Below are 20,232 nucleotides of genomic sequence, written 5' to 3'. Positions count from 1 at the left end.
TGCTAAACAAGTTCTCATTAACGAATATTTGATTTGATCCAGCCCGTACATCAGTCACAATGAAACGGAAAAAATTACGTTTGTGTCTGGTTACAATTTGTTGAAGTTTTACGGTGCAACATTTTTTGACAAAGATTTGTATCCAATGATCTGAACTGAATTATAGAATTCGAGCTTGTTTAAAATCCAAAAACTATGTGCTACTCCATATTTATGGTGAAATTAATCATTGTACTTAGTAAAAACGTGCGCGCCATCGATATTTTGGATTTGAACACATCGACAAAAAAATAATATTCAAACTTTTATTCCCGTCGTATGCAATTTCGAGCTGAAAAGTTGAAATGTTTTCAAATAGAATGTTTTTGGTAATTAATATTAATTTTTATATATCTAAGTTCAAACAGTTGACCAAGTGCCATAAAATGAATGATTTTTTTGCAAACTTATGAATATTTAATTCACTGGCACTGGTAGCCATTTGCCTAAGTTTCCTAATCATATACTGCCGTGACAAAGAGTACAGACATTCTCTTTTGTAGAGGAAATATACTTCTCAAAACAAAATAAAGTTTGATTCGCACAAATACCAGAAAATTGCTCGTGGAATTCTAATAGCGCTTCGCATAAGCGCAGATTCAACTATAACAATTTCTTTTGAAATTGAGTAATTTTTCTTTACTCATTGATACTTTCAGGCTGGAAAAATGTATGAAAGCTTTCAACCGACAGTGTTTTTTTTTCTTCTTTGAACCACAGCGAATACGGTAACCGATATGAGATCATTACTTAACTTGTGCAGTGTAGCAATGTGTTACTTTTTTATTGTCACATTTCGTTGTGGTGACTAGTTGGCAACCAAAAACAGCCATGCGACCATATTGTAAGAATAAGGTTACCAAAAAGTCACGTTGATACTTATTGTAGCATATTATGATGAGATGTGAATCCGTAACATTATTTTGACTTCGTTGTCACTATCATGATCCGGCGTGTTTCTTTGTGCCTTCCATGCGACCATTATGTAGCATATGTTTTATTTTCTTTTTCTATGAATTAGTTACAGGTGTTACTTGGGACGAGAAGAACCATAGGAACGAACCAATGGCTTAATACTAGTTCGACCGGACTGTGGTATAACGCTACGTTCGTTGGATTATGCCTGAACGCCTCTAAGGTCGTAACCAAACCGAGCTGACAGTGTATCCTATAGGTGGTCGTTGATCATATGGCATAAAACTCTACAAGACTTGCTAGTGTGATCTCACGTTGGCATTTTATTGATACAGAGCCCGTATGCATTGTCATACAGCAAGTACATCGCTAATATGCTGGAATGCTGCTGGCATTGTTGAGCATCAAAATATAATCTCGATACCTGAGACCCCCTACAAACGGGGTTTACAGGCTGGGGGTTGCGAGAGGTAGAGGAAGTCTCTATATTCCGATCTATTCAGACTACCCATGCTTGCTGTTTTGTTAACTCAACAATTCCAATATGTAAACATATGTACATACGGTACACGTTGGTGCTATGTAACCCATTGAAAAACACGAAAAGTGCGATAGGTAACGACAGCATGCATACCATGTATGCACTGCAGAGTACAGTTCGATGGATGAGTAGCCGAGCGAGTGAGTGCACGCACAACGTTATCACATATGGTACAGCAGTCGGTGCGTGGCATGCTTGGTGGTTGGTGGCTGCAATGCCAAGCAGTCTGGCGAATGGTGATTGGTGGTTGGTGATAAACACGTACTCGCTCATAGAGCTAACGCGGGTTGACCGAAATAGATATATCAGGACTACGTATCTGATAATCAGTTGCGTATCACTTCACCGAAAGACATTCAAGTGATAAGTGACATGAATATCATGGTCAGCTAATGTGACTGATATTTCACTATAACTGATTTTCAGTAAAGAGGCTCGATTTTTTCAACCCTGCGTAGCACTGCAGGAACTTTGTTGGACGGGACAGGTGTGGAAAAGTGGGCATCGAGCGGCTATCGTCTACCAGAGCTGTGGCCCAACCAACGTTCTAGGAACAGGATTTGTAGTATTGGGCAAGATGCACCAGAGCGTGATTGGGTGGCAGCCAATCAGTGATAGAATGTGCGTATTGAAGATTAAGGACCGTTTCTTCAATTACAGCATCATCAACGCGCACCCTCCCACATGAGACGAGACCCGATGACGAGATAGAAGCATTCTACGAGCAGGTGGAACGAACCTACGACAGCTGTCCACGGCGGAATGTAAAACTCGTCATCGGCGACATGAATGCTCAGGTAGGCCGGGAAGCAATGTACAGGCCCGTGATCGGGCTGGAGAGCCTGCACGCGGTAACAAACGACAACGGTCAACGATGCGTAAACTTTGCAGGCTCCGAGGAATGGTAGTTCGAAGCACCTTCTTTCCCCGCAAAGATATCCACAAAGCCACCTGGAGATCACCTGATCAACATACGGAAAATCAAATCGACCACGTTTTCATCGACGGGCGATTCTTCACCGACGTCATCAATGTCCGCACTTACCGCAGTACCAATACTGATTCTGACCACTACCTTGTCGCGGTTTGTATGCGTTCAAAACTATCGACGGTGCACAGGAACGCCGGGACTTAATCTCGAGCAGCTACGTAGCATACGTACTGCAGAGGAATACGCGCAACAACTGGAGTGCAACCAACGGAAGAGCAGCTTGGCGCGGCGACTCTTGAAGACGTCTGAAGGAACATAAGGTCCGCCGTGAGTAGCACTGTTGCAACCGTTCTAGGTACAAGGTTATCGAATCGAGGAAATGACTGGTTTGACGGCGAATGTCAGCAGTTGGTCGAAGAGAAGAATGCAGCAAGGGCGAGGATGCTGCAACACCGCACTAGAGCGAACGAGGAACGATACAGACAGGCACGGAACAGACAGAACACGGTTTTCCAGAAGAAAAAGCGCCACCAGGAAGACCAAGATCGCGAAGCGATGGAACAGCTGTACCGCGCAAATGACACACTGAAGTTCTATGAGAAGATGAACCGCTCACGTCGAGGCTACACGCCACATGCCGAAATGTACAGATACCAGTGGTAACCTTCTCACGAACGAGCGTGAGGTGATCGACAGGTGAAAGCAGTACTATGACGAGCATCTGAATGGCGGAGCACAAGATACAGAGAACGGTACAGGAATCAATCTGGGTGCACGCTCAGCTGACGACAAATTCCCAGCCCCTGATTTGTCGGAGATAAGTGAGGAGATCGGCAAGCTGAGGAACAACAAAGCCGCGGGCAATGACCAGTTGCCAGGCGAGCTGCTCAAACATGGAGGAGAGGCACTGGCTAGAGCGCTGCACTGTATGATTTCTATGATTTGGGAGGAGGAGATTCTACCGCAGGAATGGATGGATGGAGTGGTATGTCCCGTCTACAAAAAGGGCGATAAGCTAGATTGTTGCAATTACCGCGCAAACACATTGCTGAACGCCGCCTACAAGGTACTCTCCCAAATCCTTTGCTATCGTCTATCACCAATAGCTAAGGAATTCGTAGGGCCGTTCCAAGCGGGATTTACTGGAGCCCGCGCCACTACGGATCACATATTCGCGATAAGACAAGTACTCCAGAAGTGTCGTGAATACAACGTACCCACGCATCACCTATTCATTGACTTCAAAGCGGCATACGACACAATCGATCGAGAACATCTATGGCAGATCATGCACGAATACGGTTTCCCGGATAAACTGACGCGATTGGTCAAAACAACGATGAATAGAGTGATGTGCTACGTCCGAGTATCTGGGACGCTCTCGAGTCCCTTCGAATCTCGGAGAGGGCTACGTCAAAGTGATGGACTTTCCTGTATCTTGTTCAATATTGCCCTGGAAGGTGTGATTCGAAGAGCGAAGATCGACACGAGTGGCACGATCTTCCGAAAGTCCGTACAACTTTTTGGCATCGCTGACGATATTGATATTGTGACACGTAACCTTGAGAAGATGACGGAAACCTATATCGGACTGAAAGCTGAAGCTAGGCGTATCGGACTGGCCATAAATGCGTCAAAAACGAAATACATGAGAGCAAGAGGCTCTAGAGAAGAAACACTAAGCCTCCCACCACGAATATTGATAGACGGTGACGATATCGAGGCGGTTGACGAGTTCGTGTATTTGGGCTCACTGGTGACCGCCGATAAGTGCGTCTGGTGACCGCAGGGAAACGTGCGTACTTTGGACTCAGAAAAACCCTTCGATCGAGAAAAGTACACCAACGCACGAAAATGACCATCTACAAAACGCTCATTAGACCGGTTGTTCTCTATGGCCACGAGACCTGGACTATGTTGGCAGAGGACCAACGCGCCCTCAGTGTTTTCGAAAGAAAGGTACTGAGGACCATCTATGGCGGAGTGCAGATGGAAGACGGAATGTGGAGACGGCGTATGAATCACGAATTGCAACAGCTGCTAGGAGAACCACCTATCGTATGGACAGCTAAAATCGGACGTCTACGATGGGCTGGGCATGTCATAAGAATATCGGACGACAGTGCAGTGGAAATGGTTTTTGAATCTAATCCGACTGGTACAAGCAGACGAGGAGCGCAGCGAGCAAGGTCGATCGATCAAGTGGAGGGTGATCTCAAAAGCATCCGTGCCTTGAGTGGCTGGCGACGAGCAGCCATGGACCAAGTTGTGTGGATACGTATGCTTGATACAGCAAAAGGACACCCCTGGCCTATAGCTGTTAGGTAAGGTAAGTACCGAGAGGCGATAAAATAAAAGGCTTCAATGAAAGTCCAGAACGAGCAGAGTTCGATATATATTGTACTATTCAACATACGCATGGCGTCCTACAAGATGGCGAAGTAAAAGAAACATCTAGAATGGAAAATGCCCGAGTGCGACCAAGCTCGGAATTTATTTTTGTTTTGAAATGGATAAAAAAATGGTTGTATTGACTTATGAATAGTGCAATTTGCTGGTAAACTAAGTTAAAACAAAAAATCATAATAAAAAAATAGTTGTGAGGATAGAAAATATGTGAAGTGAACTCTCAGTAGAGTTAATTACCCACGTATTAGTGAATAAGTAAAAAAATGAATTTCTAATTTTGATGCCGAGGAAAAATAATAGGAAATGAAACGAATAACAAGAAATGGTAGTTTGATGCAACCAATAAAACCAGGCGGCAGGAAACAGTCAAGCGGACAGCAAAAAGCACCCCAGGTAAAATTACACTCTTGAACACAGCATTTATCGAACCGGTGGATCTAGAAAAGAAATCCCAAACCATCCAGTAGCGATAGGAAAAATACAAGCACAAGAGGGATTTACACATCAGTCGGAAATCGTCAAATTAGAAAGACTAAGATTTAAGATCATCTTAGAACAAAAGGAAGTATACCCACAGTTAGAAAAAACTACAAGGATCAGCCCCATGGGGTTGTTCGAGCCGTTGATGTGGAACAAGGCAACCAAAATTTCTAATGATCTACAATCAAAAAGTTCAATCAATTCGAACCAACACCGAACATCATTTGTCTTGATTTGCATTTGTTTTATGACCGACGAAATTACACCATTATCCCAAATATGTGCAATTTTATCTTTGTACATACTTGCGATCTCGATAATTAAGCTTCTCCTCGCCAAGCTTGTGTTCAAGTTTTTTATGCGAGCAGTTTTTTAGCGTTAAGTTTCTCTACCATTCTGCGATTTCGGTTGAAGCGATAAACTATTTCTCATTATCAATCGAGTTCATCTTATATAAATTAGAAATAATTCTTAAGCACTCAAAATTTATCCAGAGGTAGTTGTCAATTCCTCATGGGGAAACGACATAACATGGAATTCCGAGCTTGCATGACACAAGATCAGAGTATACCAATTAAGGGCTGAGGCCAGTGTGTTTTAGGGCGTTTTAAAGGGCTATTTTCACGCTTCAAATCTGATTTTCTTCAGAAACGATGACGAATATCAAAAACCCCAACTGACAATCTCTTAGAAAATTAGTTTAGATTATTCTGTGAAAATTTCAGAATGATTCATTGACTTCAGTGGTCGGGAAATTCTTTTTTCTGAAGGAAGAATTGCATAGCTGAAAACGGCAACATTCAACTTGTTTATTGAATATCTCGCCTTCAAAAGCATGGATCAAAAATCTATCCTGACAATATCTAACTAATTTAGTTTAGATGCGATTAGTGCATAAAAACATATATGTTGTCGCGATAAAAATTAAGTGAATGTTATTTTTGTAATGGTAAGTACGTTTCTCTGGCGGCACCATTTCTGCCTGGTAACGTAACGAAACATGAGAGAGAAATAAACTCGGCTCAGCAAGGCTGCCAAACAAGCGGTAGCTTTATTGGATTTTATGTGATGTAGTCAAACTTGTAACCGAAAATATCAAAACTTTCTTGGCCACCCGGCCACATCGAGAGTCATTTTACACATTTACGAGAGAGCATGAAGAGAAATGTAATACGCGCACAGCGAGCCACACGGTTTTACGCTAACAACTGGCAGCAGCCCTTGAAGCTTCAAATCGTTTTATAGCACGTTTTTGTCTTGCTGACTAGCAACAACGTACCTCTAGCATGCTAAAAATAGGACTGAAACGTTAGCTTTAATTTCGCTTCTATTTATAAATTCGCGTGCTTCCAACAGCTTCGCTTTTGCATCGATTGACCAATCAGAGCGATGCTCTCTCTTTGATACATCGCTTACTCCTTCAAAACCGTCGACTATGGCAGGGAAATCCGGTATGCTGGAGATTTTTTTCAGACAAAATAGGACACTGCTAGCTATTAATCAACATTTCAATGATATACAATTCAAAATACATGGCTATGAACATTCAAATCAATACGTAGAAATATTTCCTATCAAATGATGAAATAATATTAATAATTGATACAAAACAGACTGAGCTGTAAGTGTTTAAAACCTGACCACATTTCTACGTGTAGTTTTTCTTGAGTTTCTGATTTGTACCCCTAATAAAGATGTGTTCCACATCAAAAATCGGTTTGGATAATACAACCTATTCCACTGAAGGAGGCGGTCTGCTTTATTAAAGGAGTCCCTAAAGAGTACGAAGAAAAAGAAATCCAAGAGAATCTAACGGCTGAGGTAAATATAATAAAAAAAGACGGGTGGGTAATGTCAGAGACATAACTGGATGTCGTGAATACGAAAACAACTGACATGTTCCTTAACACTTCCGAATATCAATTAGTTGATCAATTGTATGAATTATGCAAGCATTCCCCTTTGCACATTTTTCGCAAAAACAAAGAAGGCTTCACTTTTTGTTGAGAGGCTTGTTCCTACCTGATTTCGTTTGTAGCTTTTTCACTAATGGGCGGTCCTAACGGCTATAAAAATAGCCGCATTCAGAATTTTAATGTTGATTATTTTATTTCAGATTTGCATAATTTATTGAAACAAACTATCAATATGCCGAAGGGACTCGTTTCTAGCATTCAGAAAGGTCAAATTGCGTAATTATCTACGACATTAAACTCTGGAACATTTTTCGCAAAAACAAAGAAGGCTTCACTTGATCTCGTTTACTGTGAGTTTCACACAGCGAAATGTGCACAAATCTAACCAAACAGTTCTAGATTTGCAGTAAACTGAGGATATTTCCCTACGATTTGCGAACAACAAATCCTAATAGTTCTTTAGAAAACTTTTAGAGCCATTAGAACGGCTGATTTCATGCAATGCTCTCCACCGTTGTTTTTTCCCAATGCTAATGACTGGCAGCTGTGACGTAATCGCTCTTGTCGAAAGCGAAACTAATTGTGCAGACGACACAAAACACATCTGCTCGCAGTGGCGATACAATCCAAACTAATTCAAGTTTTGTTGAGAGGCTTGTTTCTACCTGTTTTCGTTTGTAGCCTTTTCACTAATGGGCGGTCCTAACGGCTATAAAAATAGCCGCATACAGAATTTTAATGTCGGTTATATCATTTCGGATTTGCATAATTTATGGAAAGAAACTATCAATATGCTGTAGGGATTCGTTTCCAGCATTCAGAAGAGTCAAATTGCGTAATTCTCTACGACATTAAACTCTGGAACATTTTTCGCGAAAAAAGGCTTCACTTGATCTCGATTACTGTGAATTTCACACAGCGAAAAGTGCACAAATTTAAGCAAACTGTTCTTGATTTGCCGTAAACTGAGGATATTTCCCTACGATTTGCGAACAACAAATCCTAATAGTTCTTTAGAAAACTTTTAGAGCCATTAGAACGGCTGATTTCATGCAATGCTCTCCACCGTTGTTTTTTCCCAATGCTAATGACTGGCAGCTGTGACGTAATCGCTCTTGTCGAAAGCGAAACTAGCTGTGCAGACGACACAAAACACATCTGCTCGCAGTGGCGATAGAATCCAAACTGATTGAATTTTTGTTAAGAGATTTCCTTTTATGTGATTTCGTTTGTAGCTTTTTCACTAATGGGCGGTCCTAACGGCTATAAAAATAGAACATTTTTCCCGGACGATTTGTTGTACAGCAGCAGATATTTTGTTCTCTTCCTTAGAACGCGTTCTGATTGGCTGGTTTTGACATGGATCAAATGAGACAGGTTTTTCAATAGTGTACTATTGAAATACTTCAATGCTTTTGCTATACACGTTTAAATTGAAAAATTTCGATTCTATTGGTAGTTAGATTATATAAATCCTTTCACAGATCACTGAGCTATGAGCTTTAAAAATACGAGAAAGGCAAACGCGCCTTATGAATTATCCTCTTTGATACTCGTTTATACCAAACACTTCAGAAAAGTTTAATTTTGAATTATTTGAGACTATGTCACAAAACTGAAAATTTTATCATAAAATTGTGATCATATTTCCGATGGCATGTAGCAAAAATTATGTTGATTCGTTAGATACAACAAGAGATATTCACGATCAAAAACTTATCACTCTCTCAGAGTGTAAATTTTGAAAAGGCACCCCATAGTAAAGTAAGTCGTATTCACGACAAAAGTGGAGAGAATAAAACGGCGAGCACGATCGGAAAAATGGGATCAGTTGGTTCCCACGAACAACATCAAAGTAAAAGTATCAGGTAGAAAAGTGCCGGATTCACTCCGAATTTACGACTGTCCGTTAAGAGCGGAAATTTATGTTTACCCGATAAAACAGTGTCAACAATGCTGGAGATTTGGACACTCACATAAAACCTGAAGAGCAAAGAACAAATGCGAAAAATGCGCGAAAGAGCACGCACAAGGAACCCAGTGCGTGAACATAAATAAATGCATACATTACGGAGGTAAGCACTTAGCAAATGACAAATCATGCAAAGAGCGAAACCGAAGAGAAAACATTCTCAGTGCAGTGCGGGCGAAAAAGGTGAACTACACAAAAGCTGAAAAGTTTTTGTCGTGAATACGACTTACTTTACTATGGGGCGCCTTTTCAAAATTTACCCTCTGAGAGAGTGATAAGTTTTTGATCGTGAATATCTCATGTTATATCTAATGAATCAACATAATTCTTGCTACACGTCATCGGAAATATGATCACAATTTTATAATAAAATTTTCAGTTCTGTGACATATTCTCAAATAGTTTAAAATTAAACTTTTTTGAAATGTTTGGTATAAACGAGTATCAAAGATATTTCATAAGGCGCGTTTGCCTTTCTCGTATTTTGAAAGCTCATAGCTCAGTGATCTGTAGAAGGATTCATATAATCTAACTACCAATAGAATCGAAATTTTTTAACTTGAACGTGTATTGCAACAACATTGAAGTTTTTCAATAGTACACTATTCAAAAAACCTGTTTGATTTAACCCATGAAAGCACCAGCCAATCAGAACGCGAGATGTCTGCATCTATACAAGAGCATCCATATAAAAGTTGAGTGGTTCATTTTTCCTACCATTTGCTGAGCAACTGTTCCCGAAACAAGACACACGAGAGCAACATCGAGGACCTGTCGTCTCACTGTTTCCCGATTTGAATGCACGAGACACAATGACACCGAAAATCGGTAGAAAGGTAGCCAAAAAGTCCAGCAAGGCCCATTGCTGAAACAAGACACACGAGAACCATATCAGATCTCAATATTTCCTACCAAAAAATTCATCAAGATGGAAGCTAAATTAATTTGCACCGTCACTAACACATTCAATTACGAACGGCAATGCGAAAGCGAAAGTGATGATTTTGAACACATCTTTATACTAGTATACAAATATGCCGTGCGAAACAGAGTTGAACAAATGAAAGAGATGAACAAAAGTTTCCACTTGATTTGCGCATTCTACTTTCTAGGCGTATCAGAACTAGCTAAACTTAAAGCAATCCTAAATATTTCTTTATCACAGTGGTGTGGTCGTCCTGAAAAGGACGGGGTTTTCAACTCCTCATCGTTACGGATGGCCAGCTGCAGATGGCGAGGGATGATTTTCGTTTTCTTGTTGTCACGGGCAGCTTTACCGGCCAATTCCAACACTTCGGCAGCCAAGTACTCCATCACAGCCACCAGATAGACCGATGCACCGGCACCGACACGCTCTGCGTAGTTTCCCTTTCGGAGCAGACGATGGATTTTGCCAACTGGGAACTGCAGACCAGCACGGTTCGAGCGGGACTTTGCCTTGCCCTCAACTCTTCCTCCTGTGCGCGTGTTTCTGCGTAAAAATTCCACAAATGCTGTTAACAGCTCGACAGCCAATTTAGTATTACTGGCTGCTGCTATACTAACTCTCTCTTTTATATGGTCTCACTGTTTTCCATTCCTCGAAGGGGAGGTCCCTACACCGTTACCAGTAGAGGTATAAAATGAAATGTGATGTGAGAAATAGCGTCATTTAAGTTAAAGCAGCTACTATGATACTCTGAACGTACGAGACGCCGTCAGCTGTTAGATGGCACCGAAAACCAGAAAAAAGGCAGATTTGTACCGTCACTAACACATTCAATTACGAACGGCAATGCGAAAGCGAATGTGATGATGTTGAACACATCTTTATACTAGTATGGGGTCGTGTGAAAATATGCCATGCGATACAGGGTTGCCATATATACAGGTTAATCTGTGTTTTATTTATACATAAATATATGTACAGATTAATATGTATCATTATTATTATTATTATTATTATCATTATTATTACTATCATTATTATTATTAAAATGACTTGCATACCGAAGATCGTCGATACATTTCAGACCAGGCCATTGCAATTGTTTCGTCCTGAAATTTCGAGAAGAATCAAATATCTTCAAACTTCATAGCTTCAATAATAATAAACTACAAATTTGTCGTACCTAGCCTCCTATATTAGCAAATTAAAAAGGAATTGTTTCAAGTTTGGAATATATAGCTGTAGAATAGTATCTGTTTAATGTAATTAATCTGTACTTTAATGTAGGTGCATCGCTTCAAACTCTATTAGTGAAAAAGGGGAAAGCTTGCACAATTCATATAATCAATCAACTAACTGATATTCGGAAAAGTGATGGGCGCGTGCCAGTTTTTTCGTATTCACGACATCCAGTTATGTCTGACATTACCCACCCGCCTTTTTCCCAAATCGAATCGATATGCGTTGCTGGATGTGGAATCGGATGACGAATTCCCGGATCTAGCAAATATAGATTCAGAACAAGAAAGACAGACAGGAGAGGAGGACCAAAGAGGAAATTACAACAAAAAGAAGTTCAAACAATCTCAGAAAAATATGAATGGCTGGGAAGAGCTTTCGGGAAGTAATGAGGAACAAATATACAACGCGCTCGTAGTGGAAACAGTACTCGAAAGAGTGAGAGTAGATCTTATCAGACAGCTTAAATTAAAAACTTGGATGAAACCTCTAATCGAACTGAGTAATAAACAGCCAGAAGAAGGCAAGCAGATCTGAACGAGTTAGAAACTGATCAACTCATAGTGTACATTTTTGGAAAAATAAACGATATCATGGAATACAACCCACAGCACCAGCAAGGGGCCCCAAGAATAGAAGAAAACAAGAGAAATGGAAATCAAAATTAAAATATTACAACATAACACTCAAAGTATTAGACCCACGGAAAATAATTGTACACGTTTCTAACAACAGAAAAAATTAGCTTTGCACTACTGCAAGAAATTTGGCTCAAAGAAGATGAGCACTTTTGCTTAAAAAACTACAACCTAATGTCCAAAAGAAGACCAAACGGATATGGTGAAGTAGGCAGTAGGTATCGTGGCAGAAAAAAACACGGAGTACAAAAAAACTAAAAATACCAGATTTCTCGGTAATTGAAGCAGTAGGAATTAAAATCAACAATGGAGGTGAACAAATCAGCATGATTTCAATTTACTTCCCAGTGAACCCCAGCAATCAGGCAACAGCAGATCTGATAAAACTGTTCCTTTGGTTAGAACAACTGGAGGGAGAGATATACTAGGGGCAGATATCAATGCGCATCACAACAGTTGGAGCCCGAAATTCCCGGAATGCCCCAGAGAAAAATTATTTCATAGCAACATAGAGAAAGGTATTGACACGGCGTTAACAGGGGAAAGCAAAAAGACAACAAACTTAAACCAAGAAGAGGAGATAAAATTCATGGAGCACTATTTCAAAATGAAGTCACTAAAAATAAGATGTCCAAGAGCTAAGACGAAAACGGAGCTTTGAAGGAGTGCTAACACATGGATCAATAAGTCCCGAGACTAAAGCAGAGATGGCACTCGTAGTAAACCAGTAACCACGTCTTTCTAGAGTACTAACCTTTGCTTGAAACGGGTCAAAATTTTAAGTCGATCCGAACAGAAACAGCTGAGTTATCGAGGTTGGAGTAAAGTCGTTTTGTAGTTTGTTCAAAAAATGGAAAAAAGTACAAGTGTGTAATGTCAGAGACATAACTGGATGTCGTGAAACCGAATAAAACTGACACCTTTAGTTTATACTGCCGAATATAAATTAGTTGATCGACAGTGTGAATTGTGCAAGTTTTGCCCTTTTACACTACTAGAATTCGAAACGATACACCTAAACTACAGTACAGATTAGTTACATTAAACATTCTGACACACAAATATTACGAAATCACCAGTATAGTTCCTTATCATAAAATAATGGTGGTTCTGAAAAGAACATTTTATGAAGGCGTTCGTGATGGAGAGTGATGAGTTGAGTTCAAATCCCGATGGATACCATTGACTTCCGATGGATACCGCTGACTTCCGTCTTCTATTTCCAGGATGACCTGTTGTCCGTGAATGCGAAACTGATATGTGTTCTGTTGGAGTGTCCTGCTTCTTCCGCTTGCGGTAAAAAGCTTAGTATTTCGCTTGGAGATTCCTCGATCGCACCATAATGAACACGATGACAAGGACAGCCAAATTCGAAATGAATGGCTTCTGAGCCGGTGCTATATTTTATATGGCAAATCTGCAGAAAGTTTACTACAAACTACAACTGGTTGAAAAATGGGCCGTATACAGTATAGTGAAGTAAAATTTCGCATAATTCTTTGGGTATAAAATTATGGTTCTAAGGTGCCACCTTAGAGAATTTTGATGTCGATTATTTAATTTCGGATTTCAATACTTTAGTAAAAGATACTATCAAAATGATGTACGGGATTAATTTCTGGCATCCCAGAAGAGCCAAATTGTAGAATTTTCTAAGATATTAAACACTGATTGGATATAAACGATTTTAAACACTGTTGCGAATTTCGAACTGTGAAAATTGCAAAAAACTGATCAAATTATCTTAGATTTACACTACACTGATAATTTTAATTTTCGATTTACAAAGAAGCAATATTTATAGTTCTTTAGGTAACATTTAGAGCCATTAAAAGGGCTGATTTTGCCTAATATTCAACATTGTTGTCCCTTTTCCGTTATATTTTGCTCCAATGCAAACGACCACCAACAGGATGATGTAATCGATCTTCTTCGAAAGAAAAACTTGCTCTGCGACCGAAACATTTGAGGTTTTGTACAACGCTAAAGGTCTGCTCTTATTACTAGCGACTGCTCCACCTGACAACCGAAGTGTAAATGAAAGCATTGATGACTGCTCCACCTGACGATTGAAGTCCAAATGAAAGCACGACCTAAGTGTTTGAGGCTTTATACCATGCAAAAGGCCTTCTTTCATTGCCATCTGTTCCACCGGACGACTGAAGTCCAAATGAGAGTTGCGAACTGAGCGTTTGAGGTTTTAACCACGCAGAAGGTGCACTCTCCGAAGCTGCTGGTTGAATTAATCATTCCCACGACGTCCGCTTGCATCAAACTCACAAGAAGAAATGATCGACTTTCGACCACGGTTCCCCTTTTATACGCAGTCAGTTGAAGATATGTGCCTGACTACCTCAAAATCGTCGTCCTTGCGCGAAAAACCCAAACGAAAATAAAGAGTTTTCCGCGTTATTTTCAGATTTTGAGAAAATTTAATTTTTGAGTTTTTTGTAGTTATCTCACACTGTTCAAAATATTATCATAAATTCCTGATCATATTTTTGATGAAATAGTGAAAGAATTATGTTGCTGCCATTAATGCAAATCGAGATATTCACGATTAAGTTCTGCCCATTCTTCCATATGGCTAATTTTGAAAAGGCATCCCATAATAAAGTAAGTCGTATTCACGACAAAACCGAGTTTCGTGTTTTGATAAAACATTGTTTTTAATGGGTAAAAACACCGTGCAAGCGAAACAATGGATTGAAAAATGTTATCCGGACTCTTGTCCATCAAAAGCAACGATTTGTCGGTGGTTCGCCGAGTTTAAACGTGGTCGTACCGACACAAATGACACGGAACGCTCGGGTAGACCTGTGGAAGCCGTTACACCGGAAAATGTGAGTGAAGTGACAAAAATTATAATGAAAGATCGTAAAGTGAAGCTCCGTGAGATTGATGAGATGACACAGATATCATATGGAAGTGTATTTACTATCCTGCATGAAAATCTGAAAAAGAAAAAACAACACTCGGCTGCGGGGGAGGACGGAATGTCATACTACATTCTCAAAGGACTGAATACAAACCTTCAGTTGAAGATAGCTGAGATGCTATCAGACGTTTTCATGTCAGAGAAAATACTGCCAAGATGGAGAATCATGGAAATAAAACCAATTACCAAACCCGGAGCAGATCCATCCCTTCCAAACTCGAGAAGGCCAATTGCGCTAATGAATGTTAATCTGAAGCTGATTAATGCGGCAGTAGAAGACAGGCTCATAGCAATTACAGAAAGCCGCAACATATTGCCAAATACCATTATTATTATTATTATTATTATCATTATTATTACTATCATTATTATTATTAAAATGACTTGCATACCGAAGATCGTCGATACATTTCAGACCAGGCCATTGCAATTGTTTCGTCCTGAAATTTCGAGAAGAATCAAATATCTTCAAACTTCATAGCTTCAATAATAATAAACTACAAATTTGTCGTACCTAGCCTCCTATATTAGCAAATTACAAAGGAATTGTTTCAAGTTTGGAATATATAGCTGTAGAATAGTATCTGTTTAATGTAATTAATCTGTACTTTAATGTAGGTGCATCGCTTCAAACTCTATTAGTGAAAAAGGGGAAAGCTTGCACAATTCATATAATCAATCAACTAACTGATATTCGGAAAAGTGATGGGCGCGTGCCAGTTTTTTCGTATTCACGACATCCAGTTATGTCTGACATTACCCACCCGCCTTTTTCCCAAATCGAATCGATATGCGTTGCTGGATGTGGAATCGGATGACGAATTCCCGGATCTAGCAAATATAGATTCAGAACAAGAAAGACAGACAGGAGAGGAGGACCAAAGAGGAAATTACAACAAAAAGAAGTTCAAACAATCTCAGAAAAATATGAATGGCTGGGAAGAGCTTTCGGGAAGTAATGAGGAACAAATATACAACGCGCTCGTAGTGGAAACAGTACTCGAAAGAGTGAGAGTAGATCTTATCAGACAGCTTAAATTAAAAACTTGGATGAAACCTCTAATCGAACTGAGTAATAAACAGCCAGAAGAAGGCAAGCAGATCTGAACGAGTTAGAAACTGATCAACTCATAGTGTACATTTTTGGAAAAATAAACGATATCATGGAATACAACCCACAGCACCAGCAAGGGGCCCCAAGAATAGAAGAAAACAAGAGAAATGGAAATCAAAATTAAAATATTACAACATAACACTCAAAGTATTAGACCCACGGAAAATAATTGTACACGTTTCTAACAACAGAAAAAATTAGCTTTGCACTACTGCAAGAAATTTGGCTCAAAGAAGATGAGCACTTTTGCTTAAAAAACTACAACCTAATGTCCAAAAGAAGACCAAACGGATATGGTGAAGTAGGCAGTAGGTATCGTGGCAGAAAAAAACACGGAGTACAAAAAAACTAAAAATACCAGATTTCTCGGTAATTGAAGCAGTAGGAATTAAAATCAACAATGGAGGTGAACAAATCAGCATGATTTCAATTTACTTCCCAGTGAACCCCAGCAATCAGGCAACAGCAGATCTGATAAAACTGTTCCTTTGGTTAGAACAACTGGAGGGAGAGATATACTAGGGGCAGATATCAATGCGCATCACAACAGTTGGAGCCCGAAATTCCCGGAATGCCCCAGAGAAAAATTATTTCATAGCAACATAGAGAAAGGTATTGACACGGCGTTAACAGGGGAAAGCAAAAAGACAACAAACTTAAACCAAGAAGAGGAGATAAAATTCATGGAGCACTATTTCAAAATGAAGTCACTAAAAATAAGATGTCCAAGAGCTAAGACGAAAACGGAGCTTTGAAGGAGTGCTAACACATGGATCAATAAGTCCCGAGACTAAAGCAGAGATGGCACTCGTAGTAAACCAGTAACCACGTCTTTCTAGAGTACTAACCTTTGCTTGAAACGGGTCAAAATTTTAAGTCGATCCGAACAGAAACAGCTGAGTTATCGAGGTTGGAGTAAAGTCGTTTTGTAGTTTGTTCAAAAAATGGAAAAAAGTACAAGTGTGTAATGTCAGAGACATAACTGGATGTCGTGAAACCGAATAAAACTGACACCTTTAGTTTATACTGCCGAATATAAATTAGTTGATCGACAGTGTGAATTGTGCAAGTTTTGCCCTTTTACACTACTAGAATTCGAAACGATACACCTAAACTACAGTACAGATTAGTTACATTAAACATTCTGACACACAAATATTACGAAATCACCAGTATAGTTCCTTATCATAAAATAATGGTGGTTCTGAAAAAAACATTTTATGAAGGCGTTCGTGATGGAGAGTGATGAGTTGAGTTCAAATCCCGATGGATACCATTGACTTCCGATGGATACCGCTGACTTCCGTCTTCTATTTCCAGGATGACCTGTTGTCCGTGAATGCGAAACTGATATGTGTTCTGTTGGAGTGTCCTGCTTCTTCCGCTTGCGGTAAAAAGCTTAGTATTTCGCTTGGAGATTCCTCGATCGCACCATAATGAACACGATGACAACGACAGCCAAATTCGAAATGAATGGCTTCTGAGCCGGTGCTATATTTTATATGGCAAATCTGCAGAAAGTTTACTACAAACTACAACTGGTTGAAAAATGGGCCGTATACAGTATAGTGAAGTAAAATTTCGCATAATTCTTTGGGTATAAAATTATGGTTCTAAGGTGCCACCTTAGAGAATTTTGATGTCGATTATTTAATTTCGGATTTCAATACTTTAGTAAAAGATACTATCAAAATGATGTACGGGATTAATTTCTGGCATCCCAGAAGAGCCAAATTGTAGAATTTTCTAAGATATTAAACACTGATTGGATATAAACGATTTTAAACACTGTTGCGAATTTCGAACTGTGAAAATTGCAAAAAACTGATCAAATTATCTTAGATTTACACTACACTGATAATTTTAATTTTCGATTTACAAAGAAGCAATATTTATAGTTCTTTAGGTAACATTTAGAGCCATTAAAAGGGCTGATTTTGCCTAATATTCAACATTGTTGTCCCTTTTCCGTTATATTTTGCTCCAATGCAAACGACCACCAACAGGATGATGTAATCGATCTTCTTCGAAAGAAAAACTTGCTCTGCGACCGAAACATTTGAGGTTTTGTACAACGCTAAAGGTCTGCTCTTATTACTAGCGACTGCTCCACCTGACAACCGAAGTGTAAATGAAAGCATTGATGACTGCTCCACCTGACGATTGAAGTCCAAATGAAAGCACGACCTAAGTGTTTGAGGCTTTATACCATGCAAAAGGCCTTCTTTCATTGCCATCTGTTCCACCGGACGACTGAAGTCCAAATGAGAGTTGCGAACTGAGCGTTTGAGGTTTTAACCACGCAGAAGGTGCACTCTCCGAAGCTGCTGGTTGAATTAATCATTCCCACGACGTCCGCTTGCATCAAACTCACAAGAAGAAATGATCGACTTTCGACCACGGTTCCCCTTTTATACGCAGTCAGTTGAAGATATGTGCCTGACTACCTCAAAATCGTCGTCCTTGCGCGAAAAACCCAAACGAAAATAAAGAGTTTTCCGCGTTATTTTCAGATTTTGAGAAAATTTTATTTTTGAGTTTTTTGTAGTTATCTCACACTGTTCAAAATATTATCATAAATTCCTGATCATATTTTTGATGAAATAGTGAAAGAATTATGTTGCTGCCATTAATGCAAATCGAGATATTCACGATTAAGTTCTGCCCATTCTTCCATATGGCTAATTTTGAAAAGGCATCCCATAATAAAGTAAGTCGTATTCACGACAAAACCGAGTTTCGTGTTTTGATAAAACATTGTTTTTAATGGGTAAAAACACCGTGCAAGCGAAACAATGGATTGAAAAATGTTATCCGGACTCTTGTCCATCAAAAGCAACGATTTGTCGGTGGTTCGCCGAGTTTAAACGTGGTCGTACCGACACAAATGACACGGAACGCTCGGGTAGACCTGTGGAAGCCGTTACACCGGAAAATGTGAGTGAAGTGACAAAAATTATAATGAAAGATCGTAAAGTGAAGCTCCGTGAGATTGATGAGATGACACAGATATCATATGGAAGTGTATTTACTATCCTGCATGAAAATCTGAAAAAGAAAAAACAACACTCGGCTGCGGGGGAGGACGGAATGTCATACTACATTCTCAAAGGACTGAATACAAACCTTCAGTTGAAGATAGCTGAGATGCTATCAGACGTTTTCATGTCAGAGAAAATACTGCCAAGATGGAGAATCATGGAAATAAAACCAATTACCAAACCCGGAGCAGATCCATCCCTTCCAAACTCGAGAAGGCCAATTGCGCTAATGAATGTTAATCTGAAGCTGATTAATGCGGCAGTAGAAGACAGGCTCATAGCAATTACAGAAAGCCGCAACATATTGCCAAATACCATGTTTGGTTTTAGAAGCAATTGTGCAGCAACTACCAGTATAAACTACCTTGTGAACGGAGTCACAGAAGCAAAATCGAGAAACCTAGAGTGGCTAGTAGTTTTTCTGGATGTTTCTAGGGCATTCGACTCCATCAAAACGGAACTATTGCTAAAGATGGTCAAACACAGCATCCCTGATAAACTAATAACCTGGATACATAGTTACCCCCAAGAAAGAACTCTCATTTTGAAAACAGAAAACGGAGTAATTTTAACCAAAGTCAACCTAGGTCTTCCACAAGGATGCCCTTTGTCTCCAGTCCTTTTCAACTCGTATACCACAAGCTTGCACGAGGACAATAACGAGAAGGGCGTTCTCCTTCAATTCGGCCGATCGTAATGGCCCTAACACTCGAAATGGCAAAGGCCATAGCCAACAAGAAGTTAAGCACACTAGTCACGAAGCTGGAAATAATGGGACTAAACATGAACCCACAAAAAAGCGCGGTCGTCCCATTCTCTATGAAGAATACAGATCACCTCAGAATCAAGCTCAGGACATATTATTCCAACCCAAAACACTCACAAATATCTAGGTTACATCATCGATAGGGAGATGACACATCGAAAACAAATCGAGAACGTCTTCTACAAAGCAAACAAGAAATTGCCGTTAATGAGACTACTGACGGGAAAACATATGAACACAAATCCAGCAACACTGATTAAAATAGGCAACACATTAACAAGAAGCAAACTAGAATACGGTGCAACAATTTTCGTAGCTGCAGCAGAAACAAATATCCAGAAAGTGCAAACTGTTCAAAATAGTTA

The 20,232-nt window shown here is 39.7% G+C and overlaps 1 protein-coding gene across 1 annotated transcript in view; it reads right to left on the bottom strand.

Moving 5' to 3' along the window:
* Positions 1-20,232, bottom strand: part of LOC131431676 (aldehyde dehydrogenase, mitochondrial) — a 175,746-nt gene that overhangs the window by 102,500 nt on the left and 53,014 nt on the right. The window lies entirely within an intron of this gene.

The sequence above is a fragment of the Malaya genurostris genome, chromosome 2, assembly GCF_030247185.1.
Source record: "Malaya genurostris strain Urasoe2022 chromosome 2, Malgen_1.1, whole genome shotgun sequence".
Classification (NCBI taxonomy): Eukaryota; Metazoa; Arthropoda; class Insecta; order Diptera; family Culicidae; genus Malaya; species Malaya genurostris.
The sequence above is the reverse complement of the archived record's forward strand: the minus strand, read 5'-3'. Positions and strand labels throughout refer to the sequence as shown.